Raw genomic sequence first — 20969 nt, 5'->3', positions numbered from 1 at the left:
TTGAAAATTTAAACTTTGAAAAATGTATGCCAACTTACAATGGCACAAAATATGAAATATTTATAAATCTAACCAATGATATAAATGACTTGTGCAGCAAAAAATTTTTAAAAAAACACTCCTGACAGAAGTTAAGTTTAAATAAATGGAAAAACATGTCACATTTTTGAGCCAAAATCTCAGTATTATTCAGATGCCAATTCTCCCTAACTGAACTATAAATTCAATGCAATTCGAATCAAAATCTCAACAAATATTTTTCTAGAAATTGACAAGTTGATTCTAAAATTTCTGTGGAAATACAGATAATCAAGATTAGACAAATTAACTTTGGAAAGAACAAAGTTGGAGGACTCAATTTAGCTGATTCCAAGACACATAATAAAACTGCCATAATCAAGAATGTGTGTCACTCCCATAAAGACAAATGGTGCTGAAACAATTGGATAGCCATATGCAAGACAAAGGAGATTTATTTAAAAAATTAAATCAAAATGGATCATAGACATAATTACAAAACGTAGAGCCATAAAACTTCAAAAAAAGATGTAGAAGAAAAATTTGAAATCAGGCACCAGTAACTCAAGCCTGTAATCCTAGCTAGCTACTTGAGAGGCTGAAATCAGGAAGATCATGGTTCAAGGTCAGCCCATGCAAAAAGTTTGCAAGACCCCTTCTCAACCAATAGCTGGGCAAGGTGGTGTGTTCCTGTCATCCCAATGATGGTATGAGGTATAAATAGGAATATTATAGTCCAGACAGGTCTAGACAGAAGATTAGATTGTATTTCAAAAATAACCAAATCTAAAAGGGATAGAGGCTTGGCTCAAGCAGTAGAGCACCAGCCTAGCAAGGGTGGGGCCCTGAGTTCAGACCTCATTACTCCCCCCCCATTTTTGAGGATTTGACTTAAGAAAATATTGTTTTGAAAAAGAACAATCTGATAAATTAAACTTCATTAAAATTCAAAAGTACTCTGGAGATACCGACAGCTTAGCAGACCACAACCTCATCTAGAAAGTCCCAACAACCATCAGGAGGAGATGCCCAATCACCTACAGCCTCAGCACCATCATAGCCACCACCATCCACAACATCACCAACATCAGCAAGGGGAGAAGCAGTCACATTCACCACCATTATTATTTCTACAATCATAGCCACAAGCACCACCACCACCAGGAACTTCGCCAATACCTGTAGCATGGAAGTGAAGGAAACCCCAAGTCCCAGTCAAACTGCTGAAATGAAAGCAGAAATCCAGCTTCCAGTAGCATCAGGAAACACTGAAGAAGCAAAGAGGTTATGATTAAATAAATGTTAATGATAGAGAAAGTGAGGTATCTTTACAGAGCCTTGGCTTTGACAAAGCAACCAACCCTATTTCCAGAGTCCTCAATGGCAACAAACAAGTTGTAGACACTAGCCTGAAGCAGACTATAAAGCCTGGCACCTTTGCAAAAGCAGAATTAAAACCAATAATTTCATTCAGAAAAATAGAGTGGACAAAAGAATGGGATCTTTATTTTATAAGATTTATTATCTTATGAAAATAAATCTGGAGAGAACCAGTCTGACTGATATTGTAGCAATTCCAAATAGTATTGTAACAAATAATTCAGACTACATTACTAATGGTTAAAGGAGCAGATAATGATGGTAGTGGATCTGATTGTGGATGTACCACTCCTTAAAAAATAGGAGAGGGATCCAAGATGGCAACTAGAGGAGGAAGTAGACAGCATGAGGTCCATAAATGAAAACTCTTGCTGAGATGCTGGAGCCACACTTGGCAGAAAAAACCACAAAGAAGAAGCAAAACTATGACATCCCAAACCTCCAGCCCATACAAAGCTTCTCCATGGCACATTATACTGAAAAAGGAGGGCTCCTGCACCACCAGATGCCAGCTCCAAACCTGCTTGGGAAACACAGACCAACAGGTGAGCAAATAAGTGGCATGCTGTATTCCCACAGCTACCCCTGGGATAAACCAGCATAGACCCCTGGACAGACTGACCCCAGCCATGCAAAAAAAATAATAATAATAAAAACTGAATAATAAACAAGGAACTGAAAAGGACACACAGCAGGAAGGGTGGGGTACTCTGAGTGCACCAGAGAAGGGGCAAGGGGCAAGTAGCTGATTTCTGCATGAATTCTCAGTAAACAAAGCCTGCAAAAGTAGACAGCTGGCAAAACTCTCCACCAGAGAAAGGGGGAGAGGAAAGGAGCTGAACTCCATGTGAACTTTCAGTAATCAAAGCCTGGAAAAGTAGATGGTGGACATTTGGCATGTGATGAGCCACTGCCTGAAATAAGGCAGATAGCACTCTACAAAGCTGGTCTCCAGACTCAACCACTGGGCAAGACTATGACAGAGCTACTGCTTAAATACCAACACCAGGACTGGATGCTGAAGGAGTAACACCAGAAATACTAAGACTGAAATTCTATTGCTTCTGAACCTGGAATTATATTTATTTATTTTTTTATTTATTTATCTTTCTCACTAAGTGCTTGTCTTGTTCACTGTTTGTTAGTCCACCATCTCTCCCTGTTGATTTCTTTGGTTCTCCATATTTTTTATTTCCTTTCTTTTTCTTTATTCTCTTTCTTTCTTGCTTTCATTATTTTACTATCGCAAGTTAGCTAATACTAAATTATACACAGACCAGGGACAGAAACAGCACCAAGTGGAATGATGGGAAGATGAAAGAAGGATGGAAACCATTCTCCCCCCACCAAAATAAATTAGTACAGGATTCAGAGGGAAATGAAGAAAATGGATACCCAGTTCCAGACTGAAACAAAACAAGGATAGACTATCCCAAAAAAGCCAATGTAGCCCAGAGAACATCCTGAAAGAAGAAATCCTTCAAGAAATCACTGAGAATTTCATGGAGATGTTACTAGATAAGGTCAACCAAAACATACAGGAGGTACTCAAGAAATTCCAAGACAACAAAAATAAAGACTATGAGAAGACACAAAAACAAATAAATGAACTCATAGGAGCCCTAAATAAATACCAAAGTGAAACAGAAAACACCATAAATAGAGAGATAAATAAATTAAGGACAAAATTGGCAATATTAAAGAGGAAGTGACCATGACATGGAAAACCTCACAAAAAGAATGAAACAGAAATACAAAACACAATGGAAGGCCAATCCAGGAAACTAGAACAAGCAGAAGACAGAATCTCAGAACTTGAAGATGAAATGGAAATTAAAGGAAAAAGTGAAGAACTATTACTCAAACAACTCAAAACCTGTGAAATGAATATGCAAGAACTCACCAACTCCATCAAAAGACTAAACTGAGAATCATGGCCATTGAAGAAGGAGAAGAGGTGAAAGCAAAAGGAATTCATAATATATTCAACAAAATAATAACAGAAAATTTCCCAAATCTAGAGATAAGTATGCCCATTCAGGCACAGGAAGCCTCCAGGACACCAAACAGACTTCATCAAAAGAGAATTACTGCATGACATATTATCATTACAACAACAAGCACAGAAAATAAAGAATATTGAAGACTGTAAGAGAGAAAAAACAAATAACATACAAAGGTAAATCCATCATAATCACAGCAGATTTCTCAATGGAAACCTTAAAAGCAAGAAGAGCATGGAGTGAGGTACTCCAGGCACTGAATGAAAGTAACTTCAACCCTAGGATACTCTACCCAGCAAAACTATCATTCAAAACAGATGGAGAAATAAAAGTCTTCCATGATAAGCAGAAACTAAAACAATATATAAGCCCCAAGCCACCACTACAAAAGATTCTTCAAGGAATTCGGCACACAGAAAATCAAAGCACATAAAACCATGAAAGGACAGGCAATACCAAACCATTGGAGAAGAAAAGGCAAGAAAGTAGAGAGTAACATTGATTCAGTTACACATAATCAAACTCTTAAACAACAAAGACAACTAAATGACAGGGATCACCACATACCTATCAATGTTACTGGGCTTAATTCCCCCATCAAAAGACACCATTTGGCAAACTAGATTAAAAAGGAAGATCCAACAATCTGTTGCTTACAGGAGATCCATCTCATCAACAGAAATAAGCACTGGCTTAGTGTGAACAGCTGCAAGAAGATTTCCCAAGCTAATGGCCCCCCAAAACATGCAGGAGTTACAATACTTCTCTTGGAAAAAGTAGACTTCAAACCTATATTGATCAAGTGAGATAAAGAAGGATAGCCCATACTATTGAAAGTGGAAATACACCAAAAAAAAACAATTATCAACCGATATGCACCCAATGTCAATGCACCCAATTTCATAAAACACACTCTGAAGGACCTAAAAACATATATAAACTCCAACACAGTGGTAGTGGGAGAATTTGATACCCCCTATAACCAATAGATAGGTCATCCAAACAAAAAAATCAATAAAGAAATCCTAGATCTAAATCACAACATAGATCAAATGGACATAGCTGATGTATACAGAATATTTCATCAAACTTCTGCACAATATACATTCTTCTTAGAAGCCATGGAACCTTCTCCAAAATTGATCATATCTTAGGGTGCAAAGCAAGCCTCAGCAAATATAAGAAAATAGAAATAACCTCATGCATTATAACTGATTACAATGCATTGAAACTGGAACTCAACAACAAAAACAACAGTAAAAAACATACACACAATTGGAAGCTGAACAACACATTGCTCAATGATCAATGGGTCATTGATGGAATAAAAGAGGAAATTAAAAGGTTCCTGGAAGTTAATGAAAATGAAAACATGACCTACTGGACTTATGGGACACAGCAAAGGCAGTCCTAAGAGGAAAGTTTATAGCCATGAGTGCATATATCAAAAGGACAGAAAGATCTCAAATCAATGACCTAACACTACAGCTGAAACTTCAAGAAAAACAAGAACAAACAGACCCTGAAACAAGCAGAAGGCAAGAAATAATTAACATAAGGGCTGAAATCAATGAAATAGAAACAAAAAAAAACCATACAAAGAATCAATGAAACAGAAAGCTGGTTCTTTGAAAAAAAAATTGACAGACCTCAGACAAACCTGACTAAAATGAGGAGAGAAAAACCCAGATCAGTAAAATCATAAATGCGAAAGGGAAGATAACAACAAACACCATGGAAATCCAGGAAATCATCAGAGACTACTTTGCCTATACTATAATAAATTTGAAAATCTTGAAGAAATGGACAGATTTCTAGAAACTTACAACCACCCAAAACTGAACCAAAAGGATATTAATCATCTTAATAGATCTATAACACAAAAAGAAATTGAAGCTGCTATCAAGAGCCTCCCAAAAAACAAAAGCCCAGGACCTAACAGATTCACTGCTGAATTCTATCAGACATTTAAAGAAGAATTGATACCAACTTTCCTTAAACTGTTCCATGAAATAGAACAGGAAGGAACACTGCCTAACTCATTTTATGAGGCCAATATTACTCTCATCTCAAAAGCAGACAAAGACACCTCCAAAAAGGATAACTACAGGCCAATTTTCCTAATGAACATCGATGCAAAAATCCTCAATAAAATAATGGCAAACCGAATCCAACAACACATCAGAAAGATCATTCACCACAACCAAGTTGGCTTCATCCCAGAGATGCAGGGATGGTTCAACATACACAAATATATAAATGTAATACAGCACATCAATAGAAGCAAAGACAAAAACCACTTGATCATCTCAATAAATGCAGAAAAAGCCTTCAACAAGATCCAACACTACTTCATGCTAAAAGCTCTAAGAAAACTAGGAATAGAAGGAATGTACTTCAAAATTGCAAAGGCTATATATGATAACCCTACAGCCACCATTATACTTAACAGTGAAAAACTGAAACCATTCCCCCTAAAATCAGGAACAAGACAAGGGTGCCTACTATCCCAACTCCTATTCAGCATAGTACTGGAATTTCTAGCCAGAGCAATTAGACAAGAAGAAGAAATAAAAGGAATACAAATAGGTAAAGAAACTGTCCAAATATCCCTGATTGCAGATGATATACTCTTATACCTTAAAGATCCAAAAAACTCTACCCAAAAACTCTTAGACACCATAAACAGCTACAGTAAGGTGGCAGGATATAAAACCAACTTACAAAAGTCATTAGCTTCTCTATACACCAACAATGAACAAACTGAGAGGAATACATGGAAACAATTCCATTCACAATAGCCTCAAAAAAACCAAATACCTAGGAGTAAATTTAACAAAGGATGTGAATGACCTGTACTAGGGAATTACAAACTCCTGAAGAAAGAGATGGAGGAAGACTACAGAAAATGGAAAGATCTCCGGTGCTCATGGATCAGTAGAATCAACATAGTAAAAATGGCTATACTACTGAAAGCAATCTACATGTTTAATGCAATTCCCATCAAAATCCCAATGACATTCATCGCTGAGATTGAAAAATACCCTAAAGTTCATTTGGAAACAAAAGAGATTGTGAATAGCCAAGGCAATACTCAGCAAAAAGAGCAATGCTGGATATATCACAATACCCGACTTCAAAATACATTACAAAGCAATATAATAAAAACAGCAAGGTACTGGCACAAAAACAGACATGAAGACCAGTGGAACAGTATAGAGGACCCAGATATGAACTCACACAACTATACCCACCTCATTTTTGACAAAGGTGCCAAAAATATACAATGGAGAAAAGACAGCCTCTTCAACAAATGTTGCTGGGAAAAGTGGTTACCCATCAGCAAGAAACTGAAACTAGATCCATGTCTATTACTCTGTACTAATATCAACTCAAAATGCATCAAGGACCTAAATATCAGACCTGAAACTCTGAAGCTACTACAGAAAGGAGCAGGAAACACTCTGAAACAAATAGGTATAGGCAAAGACTTCCTCAATAGAACCCCAGCAGCCCAGAAACTAAGAGAAAGAATGGAGAAATGGGACTTCATAAAATTAAAAAGGTCTGCACAATAAAAGAAATGGTCTATAAACTGAAGAGACCACCCACAGAGTGGGAGAAAATATTTGCCAGCTATACATCAGACAAGGGACTGATAAACACAATATACAGGGAACTCAGGAAACTAACTCTAAACTCTCCTAAAATCAATGAACCAAGTAATAAATGAGCAACTGAACTAAACAGAACTTTTTCAAAAGAAGAAATTCAAGTGACCAAAAAACTTGAAAAAATGCTCGTCATCTCTGGCAATAAAGGAAATGCAAATCAAAGCCACCCTAAGATTCCACCTCACCCCTGTTAGAATAGCCATCATCCAAAACACCACCAACAACAAGCGCTGGCGAGGATGTGGGAAAAAAGGAACCCTAATCCACTGCTGGTGGGAATGAGAGCTGGTGCGATGACTCTGGAAAAAAATTTGGAGACTTCTTAAAAATCTAAACATAGACCTTCCATATGATCCAGCAATACCACTCCTGGGGATATACCCAAAGGAATGCAACACAGGTTACTCCAGAGGCATCTGCACACCCATGTTTATTGCAGCACTATTCACAATAGCCAAGTTATGGAAACAGCCAAGATGCCCCACTACTGATGAATGGATCAAGATAATGTGATACTTGTACACAATGGAATTTTACTCAGACATGCAGAAAAATGAAATCTTATCATTTGCAGGTAAATGGATTAAACTGGAGAACATTATTCTGAGCGAGGTCAGCCAGGCCCAGAAGACCAAAAATCATATGTTCTCCCTCATATGTGTACTTTAGATCTAGGGCAAATACAGCAATGTTGTCAGACTTGGATCACAAGAAAGGGGGAGAGCACATACGGGAGATATAGGGATAGGTAGAAAACCCAAAACATGAAAGCATTTGATGTCCCCACTCCAGAGGAACTAATACAGAAACCTTAAAACAACAAGTTGTCATGAGCAGGGGTTCAGGAAACAATGTAAAGATCGGTTAGAGTTGAATAAACATGGGTCGTAACACATGGGTACATGAAAGCAATAGTAGGAATCTTTCTGTATAACTATCCTTAACTCAACTTGCAAAAATGCTTTGTCTTTCTTATACATATGTCCTTTCTTCAACAAAATCAGTGATAAGGGCAGAACGGGACCTGACTGAAACTGATGAGGGGGTAGGGTAGAGGAGGGGGACAGGGTGGAGAAATGACCCAAACAATGTATGCACATGTGAATGAATAAACAAAAAGAAAAAGAAATAAAAAATAAAAGATTCCTCGAAGTTAACAAAAATGAAAACACAACCTACCAGAACCTATGGTACACAGCAAAGGCAGTCCTGAGAGGAAAGTTTATAGCCATGAGTGCATATATTAAAAGGACAGAAAGATCTCAAATCAATGACTTAATACTTCATCTCAATCTCCTAGAAAAACAAGAACAAGCAAATCCCCAAACAAGCAGAAGGAGAGAAATAATAAAAATAAGGGCTGAAATTAATGAAATAGAAACAAACAAAGAAACAAAATACCATACAAAGAATTAATGAAATAAAAAGCTGGTTCTTTGAAAAATAAGCAAGATTGACAGACCCCAGGCAAAGCTGACTAAAATGAAGAGAGAAAAACCCAAATCAGTAAAATCAGAAATGCAAAAGGGGAGATAACAACAAACACCACAGAAATCCAGAAAATCATCAGAGACTATTTTGAGACCCTATATTCTAATAAATTTGAAAATCTTGAAGAAATGGACAGATTTCTAGATATTTATGACCATTCAAAATTGAACCAAGAGAACATTAATCATCCAAATAGATTTATAACACAAAATGAAATTGAAGCAGCAATAGTCTCCCAAAAAAGAAAAATCCAGGACCTGATGGATTCTCTGCTGAATTCCATCAGACCTTTAAAGAAGAACTAATACAAACCCTCTTTAAACTGTTCCATGAAACAGAAAGGGATGGAAAACTGCCTAACTCATTTTCTGAAGCCAGTATTACACACATCCCGAAAACAGACAGACTCATCCAAAAAGGAGAACTATAGGCCAATCTCCTTAATGAACATTGATGCAAAAATCCTCAATAAAATAATAGCAAACCGAATCCAACAAGACATCAGAAAAATCATTCACCATGACCTAGTCGGTTTCACCCCAGGGATGCAGGGGTGGTTCAACATATGTAAATATATAAATGTAATTTGGCACATTAAAAGAACCAGACAAAAACCACTTGATCATCTCAATAGATGCAGAAAAAGCCTTTGATAAGATCCAACACCATTTCATGATAAAAGCTCTAAGAAAATGAGGAATAGAAGGAAAGTACCTCAACATTATAAAAGCTATATATGACAAACCTACAGCCAGCATTATACTTAACGTAGAAAAACTGAAACCATTCCCTCTAAAATCAGGAATGAGACAAGGATGCCCACTATCTTCACTCCTATTCAACATAGTACTGGAATTCCTAGCCAGAGCAATTAGGCAAGAAGAAGGAAAAAAAGAATACAAATAGGTAAAGAAACTGTCAAAATATCCCTATTTGCAGATGACATGATCCCATACCTTAAAAACCCAAAAAACTCTACTCAGAAGCTCCTAGACACCATCAATAGCTAAAGCAAGGTAGCAAGATATAAAATCAACATAGAAAAGTCATTAGCATTTCTATACACTAATAATGAACAAACTGAAAAAGAATGTATGAAAACAATTCCATTTACAAAAGCCTCAAAAAAAAATCAAATACCTAGGAGTAAACTTAACAAAGGATGTGAATGATCTCTACAAGGAGAACTAAAAACCACTAAAGAAAGGGATCGAGGAAGACTACAGAAGGTGGAAAGATCTCCCATGCTCATGGATTGGTAGAATCAGCATAGTAAAAATAGCTATACTACCAAAAGTAATCTACATGTTTCATGCAATTCCCATCAAAATCCCAATGACTTTCATCACAGAGATTTAGAAAATCAACCCTAAAATTCATTTGGAAACAGAAGAGATTGTGAATAGCCAAGGTAATACTCAGCAAAAAGAGCGATGCTGGTGGTATCACAATAGCCGACTTCAAACTATATTACAAAGCAATAGCAATAAAAACAGCATGGTACTGGCACAAAAACAGACATGAAGACCAGTGGTACAGAATACAGGACCCAGATAGGAATCTACACAACTATGCCCACCTCATTTTTGACAAAGGTGCCAAAAATATATGATGGAGAAAAGACAGCCTCTTCAACAAATGTTGCTGGGAAAAATCAACTTACAGGAATATTGGGTAACCCTCCAGACCCCAAGGCCTCTTGGAAAGGAGCAGAGTCACTGTAGCTTTTGTGCAACAGCCTTACGTGGTATTGCAACAGTCCAAAAGGATAGTTGCTGAACTCCCCTGTTCTCTCTCTTAGTGGGACCATGAAAACTCAGTCCTGAGAACATAATGTTCTGCACTTGGGCTCATAGCCACAGCAATGTGGCAGCCAATCCTAGTACAGAAGTCAAGGGAAACCTGGGGACTGCCATGTACTCCTTCCTACTTTTCTCCACTGCTTAAATACACTCTTCAGAAAATAAACTATGTCATCACTGCCCGGCACAACCCTGAGATCATGTCGCTCGAGCACCCAAGAGCAGAATCAGAGCCCCTGCTGCAGCTGGACTGCGGCAAGTGGTGCTGTGACTCAGATCTGCTCTTAACATCTTGGCAATATTATTCAAGAAGAGAAAGGCTCACTGAAGAGCCCCAACCCAAGGCGTCATGAACCGGAAGTTGTGGGACAGAATGGGGAACTCACTGAGTTCAGAACATAGGCATTTCTTAGAGCTACTGCACTGTTTACTAAAAAGTAAGGGTATATCGTACACCCAGGGACAATTTGAAGATTTTATAGAGACAGTTATCCAATTTAATCCTTGGTTTCCTGAGCATGGAACTTTGGATCCTGATAGCTGGAAGCAGATAAGAGAAAATGTAAAAAGAGCTCACCAGACAGGGGAACATATTTCTATTCTTTTTTTTTTTGGCATGTGGTCCTCTATTCATTATTGCTTGGGACCTCTAGAAGATCCTTCTAAAGAGGCTTCTGAATCAAGTCTTCAGGAGGAAAATAAGGAAGATAATAAGGAGGACAATAAGGAGGCGGAAAAGCCTCCCTCACAAAAACATGTAAAATTTAAGTTTTCCTCTATGGAGGATTCTACACCACCTTATGCTGGCCATTACCCATCATTGGCCCCATTTCAAGTTGATACTCAGACTGGTGCCATACCTAAGGCAAGAACAAAACAGAGAGAGGAAAATGAAGAAGTTTCCCTAGAAACAACTTTTAGGCAACTCTTATTGGAGGATGCGAATAATGACCCTTCTACTCTGCCTTTGGCTCTTTCATCTTCAGAGAACCCTCTAGTCCTTCCAGTCATCCTGGGGCCTCAGGGACAATGAAGGCATGAGCCCATTTCTCTTGAGGTACTTAAAAGATTTAGAGATTCCGTCAGGGAGAATGGGGCTAATGGTCCCTACACTCTTACTCTATTGGAAAATCTGAGTCGAGAAATTTGTACACTATGGGACTACAAGCAGTTAGCCCAAGCTTGCCTTAGCCCTGGTGAGTGCCTTATGTGGAAAGCAAAATATTATGATGAATGTGATGAAGATGAACAGGCACAAAGAAATAGGAATGCAGGGGTTCCTTTAACTGAGGACCAACTGCAGGGGGTTGGCCCATTTGCCAATGCCCTTCAACAGATGCAGGGCATACCCCAATATTTTGATTAAGTAAGAGTTTGTGCCAAAAGAGCTTGGAGTAGCTTTCCTGACTCAGGTAGGGAGTCAACTGAAAGTTTCTTGCAACTAAAATAAAAGGCCAATGAGCAGTGGGCTAAATTCTTGCCCATGTGAAACGTGCTATCAGCCACAAAATTCAACATGCAGATGCACAAAGGTTCTTGGTCTGCCAGATTGGATATGAGGGGGCCACCAAAGAATGTAAACAAGCTATCAGACCAGCAAAGAATGGAGATCTTTCTGCCTGGGTTTCCTGCTACCCAGGATATTGGCACCCAAACCTATTTGGCCACTGCTCTTGTGGCCGCCCTAACAAAAGGGAGCCCTACTCTCTCCCAAACTACATGTTTTGGATGTGAACAAAAAGGCCACTGGAAAAGGGACTACCCTGAGGGCAAAGGTTACTGGGGCCCAAAGCATGTCCCACCAGGAAGAAAACCTTCTAAAATATGCCCACTATGAAATAAAGGCTATCATTGAGCTAAAGATTGTAAATCCAAATATTATGCTGATGGGAGACCTTTAAACAGGACTGGGGCAACCTTCAGCTCCACCCCAAGATGGAACAATTTCCTGTATCCAGTGGGAAAACTCCCTTAGTTCAGGATTTAATCTCCTGGTTTTAGGGGCATTAACCATCTCTCTGGGTAATACACCAGTCCCAGTAACATGTCATTTCTATAACTCTGTAAAAGAATTAACAGGGATAATCATGGGGAATGAACAGTATCTTCTTCAAGGACTAACTGTGCATCCTTACTATACTATGTTGCAATCCAAGTCTCCAACAATAGTCTATGTTTCTAGCTCTAGGCAATGGTTAGGATTAGAGAAGAACGCCAAGATTGCAATATTTTTGCCTTTACCATCTGAGACCTCTCCTCAAATATATTGGACTCAACCCATTTTAGATCAAAAGCCCCTAGCTACTATTTATATTAGGGGAATAGCTTTTCAAGGTCTTCTAGGCACAGGAGTAGATCAGAGTGTTATCCCTCAATCATTATGGCCTAAACATTGGGGAACAAAAAGAGGAACCACAGTACAAGGAGTATGGGACCACCATTAGCCAAAGTTAGTGCAGATGTACTCCAATGGGAGGATGAAGAAGGCAATTCAGGGACTTTTCAACCTTTCATAATTACAGGACTACAATTGTGCTTATGGGGGAAGAGACATCATGCAACAGTTGCACATGACTCTTGCCATGCACAAAGCTCAACCTTGGGAGAAGGCCCTTTCCCAGGCTCAACAAGACAGGACAGTCACGAGGCCTTGGGGGGAGGCCCTTTCCCAATATCCTTCTTGTCACTGTGGCCTTGGTTATTCTTGTAACCATCCCCCCTCCTAGGGGCCACTGATATGAAGTCCAGGCTCACAGCTATACCACTTAAATGGTTAGTCAATGAGCTTATATAGGTTGATCAGTGGCCACTTTCAGGACAAAAATTACAACAGGCTCATATTTTGGAACAACAAGTAAAAGCTGGACATCTGGAGCCTTCCAATAGTCCATGGAATAGTCCTATTTTTGTAATAAAAAAAAGGCCAAAGGAAAATATAGGTTAATACATGACCTTTGAGCCATTAACAAAGCCATGAAAGCCATGAGATCTTTACAACCTGGCCTCCCTTCTCTTGCCATGATTTCTGCAGGATTTGCAATTATAATTATAGATTTAAAATATTGTTTTTTTACTATTCCATTACATGACAATGATAAGGAAAAATTTGCCTTTACATTGCCATCCATTAATAATGAAAAACCAGCTCAATGATATCAATGGAAAGTATTACCTCAGGCATGAAAAACCGTCCCACCATATGTCAGGCTTATGTCCATGCCACTCTTATACCCTTCTATAAAAAAATGGCCACAAATTAAATATTTTCATTATATGGATGCTCTTTTAATTGCTCATCCCTCTTTTACACTATGACAACAGGCCTTCAGAGACTTAGAAAGATGCCTAGCCAAGGAAGGTTTAAATATAGCTCCTGACAAAACACAGCTCTATACACCATTCAAATATTTGGGACACACTATAGTTGATAATATAGTCAAACCTCCTAAACTAAAATTAGACATAAAAGGTGTTATGACATTAAATGAATTACAGACACTATTAGGAAACATTAATTGGATTCAGCCTTTTCTTAAGAGTCCCTCAGACTCTTTAAAACCTGTATTTGAACTATTAAAAGGAGACTCACACTCATTAAAAAAATTAACTTCAGAAGCACAACAGGCTATACAACTTATTGAAACCAGTCTTCAACATAGTTTCATCAACAGGATAGACCCCAGTCAGCCCCTCCAGCTACTCATATGGGGTACTCCAACTACTCCAACAGGGGCTATTATACAATGGCCAACTAAGTTGATACAAATGCTCTTTACCCATAACATACCCCCTAGGACTACTACACTCCATATACAAGAGGTAATATATCTAATTATGAAGGGAAGACAAAGATGCAAACAATTGTCTGGCAATGATCTGTCACTCATAGTTACTCCCTTCACCAGTATTCAGATAGACTATCTTTATCAACAAAACTATTTATGGCAAATTGCAATTAGTAATTACTCAGGACAATTTGACAATCACTATCCCAAAGACCCTACCATAAAATTTTTAACTTCTCAGGCCTGGAATCTACCTCATATCACAGACACCAAACCCCTAGCCAATATAATCACTGTATATACTGATGGCACCAGTAAAGGGAGAGCTGGTTATATCATTTACTCCCCCTCGGGGACATGTACAAAACAAATAAACATTGCAACTCCAGGAGCAACTGAACAACATGATGAAATCTTAGCAGTTCTTGCAGCCCTACAAGCTCTCCCTAGTCCAATCAATATAGTTTCAGACTCCCAATATGTAGTTAAAGCCATTAACTCTATTGAAACAGCTAGACTAAAAGGAGATCCTAATTCTACCATTTTTCAGCTATTTACACAGGCTCACTTGGTCATTCAGGCTTGTACTTCTCCATTTTTTATTACTCATATCCATTCACATACAGGCCTGCCTGGCCCTATGCCTGAGGGAAATCAAGCAGTAGATCAGCTCATCTCCTTCACTGTTGTTGAGAACTCTCAAAATCCTTCTTCCCTTTTTCAACAGACCTTACAAAGCCACTCTTTATTACACCAGAGTGCTAACATGTTACACAAACAATTCCCAATCTTGACTCAAGACCAATGCAAACATATTATTAGGGCCTGCTCCACCTGCGGTACTCTACTACCCTTGGGTCCTAATACTGGCATCAACCCTCGTGGTCTGAAAGCAAACCATATCTGGCAAACTGATGTTACTTACTCATATTCCCCAGTTTGGCAACTTAAAATACATTCATGTGACAGTGGACACATACTCTGGTGTCCTCTTTGCCTCAGCCCACACATGAGAAACTACCAAACATCCCCTTGGTCACCTGCTTGGTACTTTTGGAAACTTTGGAATTCCAAAGTCCATAAAGATAGACAACAGTCCCACCTATACAAGTAAAAAATTTCAAGAATTCTGTACATTATGGGACATCACTCACAATACTGGAATTCCTTATAATCCTCAAGGCCAGGCATTTGTAGAATGACAACATTAAAAGATCAAAAACCAACTTTTAAAAATATAAAGGGGGAGTTCATCCCCAAGTCTCCACATACCCAATTACATCTCATCCTGTTAACTTTAAATTTTTTCTCACTTGGTGATCAAGGGATTGCACCTATGGAAAAGCACTTCCGTGCTTGGAACACCTGCCCACCTGTGTGTGTTCTTTGGAAGAATTTAGAGACAAACACATTGCAGGGACCTGACCCTTTACTAACTATGAGTCGAGGGTATGCTTGTGTCTTTCCAGAGCATGAACGACAACCAAGATGGCTGCCTCGCTGATGCATCAAACCAGTCACAGCCATTGACGGGACCCATGAAAAGACTTCAGGTAGACAAACTTAATCCTAGTCATTGGTTTAATTTTGGACTCAAAGGACTAATAGGCATAGGTGGACTTATGCTTTTGGGTCTACTTAGTATCATATGGCTAAAAAGATTAATCACTCAAGAAACTAACCACCACAAAAAAGAAAATTTTCTAAACACCTTTTTCATAAAAAATAAAAAAGGGGGAGATGTGGGAAACCCTCAGGACCCCCAGAGCCTCTTGGAAAGGAGCAGAGTCACTGTAGCTTTTGTGCAACAGCCCTAAGAGAGATTGCAACAGTCCAAAAGGATAGTTGCTGAACTCCTCTGTTCTCTCTCTTTGTGGGACCAGGAAAACCCAGTACCAAGAACATGATGTTCCATACTTGGGCTCAAATCCATAGCAATGTGACAGCCAATCCCAGTACAGAGGTCAAGGGAAACCTGGGGACTGCCACGTACTCCTTCCTGCTTTTCTGCACTGCTTAAATACACTCTTCAGAAAATAAACTACACCATTGCAGCCCAGAACAACCCTGAGTTCATGTCGTCATTTGCTGCTCTAACCCCAAGAGCAGAGTCGGAGCCCCCACTGCAGCAGAACCACGGCAAGAAATCATTAGCTTTTCTATACACCAACAAGGAACAAACTGAGAAAGAATATATGGAAACAATTCCATTCACAATAGCCTCAAAAAAAATCAAATACCTAGGAGTAAATTTAACAAAGGATGTGAATGACCTGTACAAGGAGAACTACCAACTCCTGAAGAAAGAGAACGAGGAAGACTACAGAAGATGGAAAGATCTCCCATGCTCATGGATTGATAGCATCAACACAGTAAAAATGGATATACTACCAAAAGCAATCTACATGTTTAATGTAATTCCCATCAAAATCCCAATGACATTCATCACAGAGATTGAAAAATCTACCCTAAAATTCATTTGGAAACACAAGAGACACGAATAGCAAAGGCAATACTCAGCAAAAAGAGCAATCCTTGAGGTATCACAATATCCAACTTCCAACTATATTACAAAGCAATAGCAATAAAAACAGCATGGTAGTGGCACAAAAACAGACATGAAAACCAGTGGAACAGAATAGAGGACCTGGATATGAATCCATACAACTATGCCTACTTTATTTTTGACAAAGGTGCCAAAAATATGCGATGGAGAAAAGACAGCCTCTTCAACAAATGTTGCCAGGAAAAGTGGTTATCCATCTGCAAAAAACTGAAACTAGGTCCATGTTTGTCACCCTGTACTAGTATCAACTCAAAATGGATCAAGGACAGCAAAAGAAATGGTCTCTAAACTGAAGAGACCACCCACAAAGTGGGAGAAAATATTTACCAGTTATACATCAGACGTATGACTAATAACCAGAATATACAGGGAACTTAAAAAACTAAACTCTCCCAAAATCAATGAACCAATAAAGAAACAACAACTGAGCTAAACAGAACTTTCTCAAAAGAAGAAATTCAAATGGCCAAAAAACACATGAAAAAATACTCACCATCTCTAGCCATAAAGGATGCAAATCAAAACCACACTAAGATTCCACCTCACTCACCTCTGTTAGAATAGCCATCATCAAAAACACCACTAACAACAGGTGTTGACAAGGATGTGGGGATAAAGGTACCCTCATACACTGCTGGTGGGAATGCAAGCTAGTGCAACTACTCTGGAAAAAATTTGGAGGCTTCTTAAAAATCTAAACATAGATCTGCCATATGACCCAGGAATCCCACTCCTGGGGCTATACCCAAAGAATGGGACACAGCTTACTCCAGAGGCACCTGCACACCCATGTTTATTGCAGCACTATTCACAATAGCCAAGTTATGGAAACAGTCAAGATGCCCCACTACTGATGAATGGATTAAGCAAATGTGGTATTTTACACAATGGAATTTTACTCAGCCATGAAGAAGAATGAAATCTTATCATTCGCAAGTAAATGGATGGAACTGGAGAACACCATTCTGAGTGAGGTTAGCCAAGGTCAGAAGACCAAAATTGTATGTTCTCCCTCATATGTGGAATTTAGATCTAGGGCAAATGCAACAATGTGGTTGGACTTGGGTCACATGATAAGGGGAGAGCACATACGGGAGGTATGGGGATAGGTAAGAAACCCAAAACATGAAAGTGTTTGATGTCCCTACTGCAGAGGAGCTAATACAGAACCCTTAAAGTGACAGAAGTTAACATGAGAAGGGAATCATGAACCAGTGTAAAGATCAGTTAGAGAAAAATCAACTTGGGTTGTAACACAAGCAATATACATGGAAACAATGCTAGGAATCTCTCTGTATAGCTATCCTTATCGCAACTAGCAAAAATGCCTTGTCTTTCTTATTTTTGCTTATGTTTTCTCTTCAACAAATTAGAGATATGGGCAGAACAGGTTCCGCCTGGAAGCAAGGGTGGGGAAGAAGGAGGGGCCCAGGGATGGGGGGATAAATGACCCAAACAATGTATGTACATGTGAATAAATGAGTAAAAAAAAATTTGATGCAGGACAAAATAAGGCAACAAGAGGCTAGCATCCTATCCTTAAAACAGGGGCTTGAAACTTTCAAGCCTGACTATAGTAAACAAAGTGAAACTGATTAAATGGCTCCAAACCCTTTTAGAAGTATAAAACTGGGCCTGGAGGAATGAGTCAAGGAAACCTGCTGTGGTCATGTGATATGCTTTGTAAAAGCTCAGGTATTAAGCCCGGTGTGAGCAGCAAAAATTTTGATGATTGGCCCAAAGGAAAACATGCTTCAGCTGCTGCCTCCAAAGAGGTTTTGTGGACCTTATTTAAACCACCCCCAGCTTTTCCTGTGGACAAGAGCAGTGCTAAAATGGTTCTTAAAATAAGTTATATAAATCAAAATTAGGGAAAACCTAACAAAACTACACAGAAGTCTTCTGTGCCTTCATCTTCATCCTCTTTGTCATCCACTGGGGAAACTTAAACCCAATCTTAAAGTCAGTTATCCCAGGTCCCTATGTCATCACTGGAATCTGTTATTCCTGCTAGTTTTTCTAATGGGTCTATTTTAGCAGACACTGATGCAAGTGTATATCCTCCAGTGGGTCTGCCACTGCTTACTATTGCTGTTAACACTCTAACACCCATGTCCTCTAGAACTGATTGAGTTCTCCAGAACCAGTTTAACTTCAGCAGCTGTTGAACACATTAAGTCTATCCTTTTTATCTACCCTTCAAATATGCAAACTGTGCTGTTGAGCACAGCACAAGTACATCTGCCCTCTCAGGCAGCCCATCAAAACCTGGTGGATTTTTTTTCCAGAATGAATGGGATTTATCTTTTATAAATGAGTCCAGTACTGGCCCTGAGACTGTTATGGGAAAGTTGTCACAATTTCGTGGGTACCATTCTAAAACCAGGGACTACTAGTGAGAGGTGAGCCTTACCCATGGAACACAGTTATATGGGGTTCTGCAACCCTATATATGTCATATATGTCTGCAAAAAGCAGACACCAGTAGTCAAAGTGCTTTAGTGTTCTTTCCAAAGGACTACAACACCAAAAACTCAAAATCCTCTGGCCTCTCCTGCAAACACTTTGTTAGGCTCCGCCAAAAACCAGAAATAGCAGAGAGGCCAAGAAAGGAATGACAGGTGGATTCTTTTGACCTGAGGGAAGCTATTGTACCTCACACTAAAGAAATGGATTCTATTTGGAATGTGCAACTGTGAAATAAAAGGATAATCACCATTCAGCCATGAATGGTCCAGATCAGAGAAGGACCACACCAGATGGCCTATTTATAACCATTCTGCAGCATTAGAACCACATGCTCCTAGATTTCCAGAGGAGTCATAAGCAAAATCACAAGATAATATGCTTACATATATAGTTATTTTTAAAGGCAACTGAAAGATATTAGACTTCTTTTTTTTGTGCTGGGGGTACATTGTAACATTTACAAAAGTTCTTACAATATGTCAAATATAACATATGTAAATCACCCCCTCTATCATACTTCTTTTTCCCTTTCTCCCCATTCCTGGAATAGTTTCAACAAATCTCATGTTTCCATTTTCATACATGAATACATAATATTTCCACCATATTCACCCTCCTATACCCTTTCCTTTTATCCTCCCCCTCCCATTCGTACCAACCCCCCAGATGGGACTTATTTTACCTTCCTGTTCTCATTTTTTTTATATGGGTGTGGTGGTAATCGCACCCATATAATCCCAGCATCTGTAATCCCAGCATTTGGGAGGTTGAGGCAGGAGAATTTTGAGTTCTCATTTTTGTGGAAAAAATGACATTTTTGTTTGTTTAAGATAGCTATACAGGGTGTTTCATTGTGACATTTCCATGTACATATGTATTACAACCCAAATTGTTTCATCCCCTCTATTTTTCTCCATTCTATCTTAGTCCCCTTCTTATGGCAATTTTAACAGGCTTAAAAATTCTACATTCATTCTTGTATAGGAAGTACATCAACCATATACACCTTCTTAACTTCCTTCTTTTACCCTTCCTCTCCACATAGTGTGACCCGTTTTTCATAATATTGCTTGTATTTGTATTGGGTCTATATTCCACATATAAGAGAAAACATGTGGTCTTTGGCTTTCTGAACCTGGCTAACTTCACTTAAGATGATGTTCTCCAATTCCATCCATTTACCTGAAAACAACTTAATTTCATTCTTCTTTACTGCTGAATAAAATTCCACTGTATATAAATAAATTTTCCTAATCTGCTTATAAGTAGTGGGACATTGTGTCTGTCCAAAAGCTTAGCTATTGTGAATAATGCTGCAGTAAACCTGCAAAAAACAGATTTGCAGGTGCCTTTATTGTAACCTGACTCACATTACTTCTGATCTATCCCTAGGAGTGGAATTGCTGGATCATATGGCAGTTCTATTTTTAGTTTTTTGAGAAGCCTCCATACTGTTTTCCATAGTGGTTGTACTAATTTACATTCCCACCAGCAGTGTATAAGGGTTCCTTTTTCCCCACATCCTTGCCAATATTTGTTGGTTTTGGTGTTCTTAATGGTAGCTATTCTAACAGGAGTGAGGGAGAATCTTAACATGGTTTTGATTTGCTTTTCCTTTATGGCCAGGGAAGTTGAGCATTTCTTCATGTGCTTTTTGGCCATTTGTACTTCCCTTGAAAAAGCTCTGTTCAGTTCATTTGCCCATTTCTTCGTTGGGTCATTGATTTTTTGGGAGTTTAGTTTTTTGAACTCTCAGTATGTTCTAGTTTTTAATTCCTTGT

General features: G+C 38.7%; 1 pseudogene; it reads left to right on the top strand.

Annotated features, from left to right (window-relative positions):
- The first annotated feature begins 1043 nt into the window (after window positions 1-1043).
- Window positions 1044-19115, top strand: LOC141419433 (FMR1-interacting protein NUFIP2 pseudogene; annotated as a pseudogene).
- Window positions 19116-20969: the final 1854 nt, after the last annotated feature.

Source organism: Castor canadensis, chromosome X, assembly GCF_047511655.1.
Source record: "Castor canadensis chromosome X, mCasCan1.hap1v2, whole genome shotgun sequence".
Classification (NCBI taxonomy): Eukaryota; Metazoa; Chordata; class Mammalia; order Rodentia; family Castoridae; genus Castor; species Castor canadensis.
The sequence above is the reverse complement of the archived record's forward strand: the minus strand, read 5'-3'. Positions and strand labels throughout refer to the sequence as shown.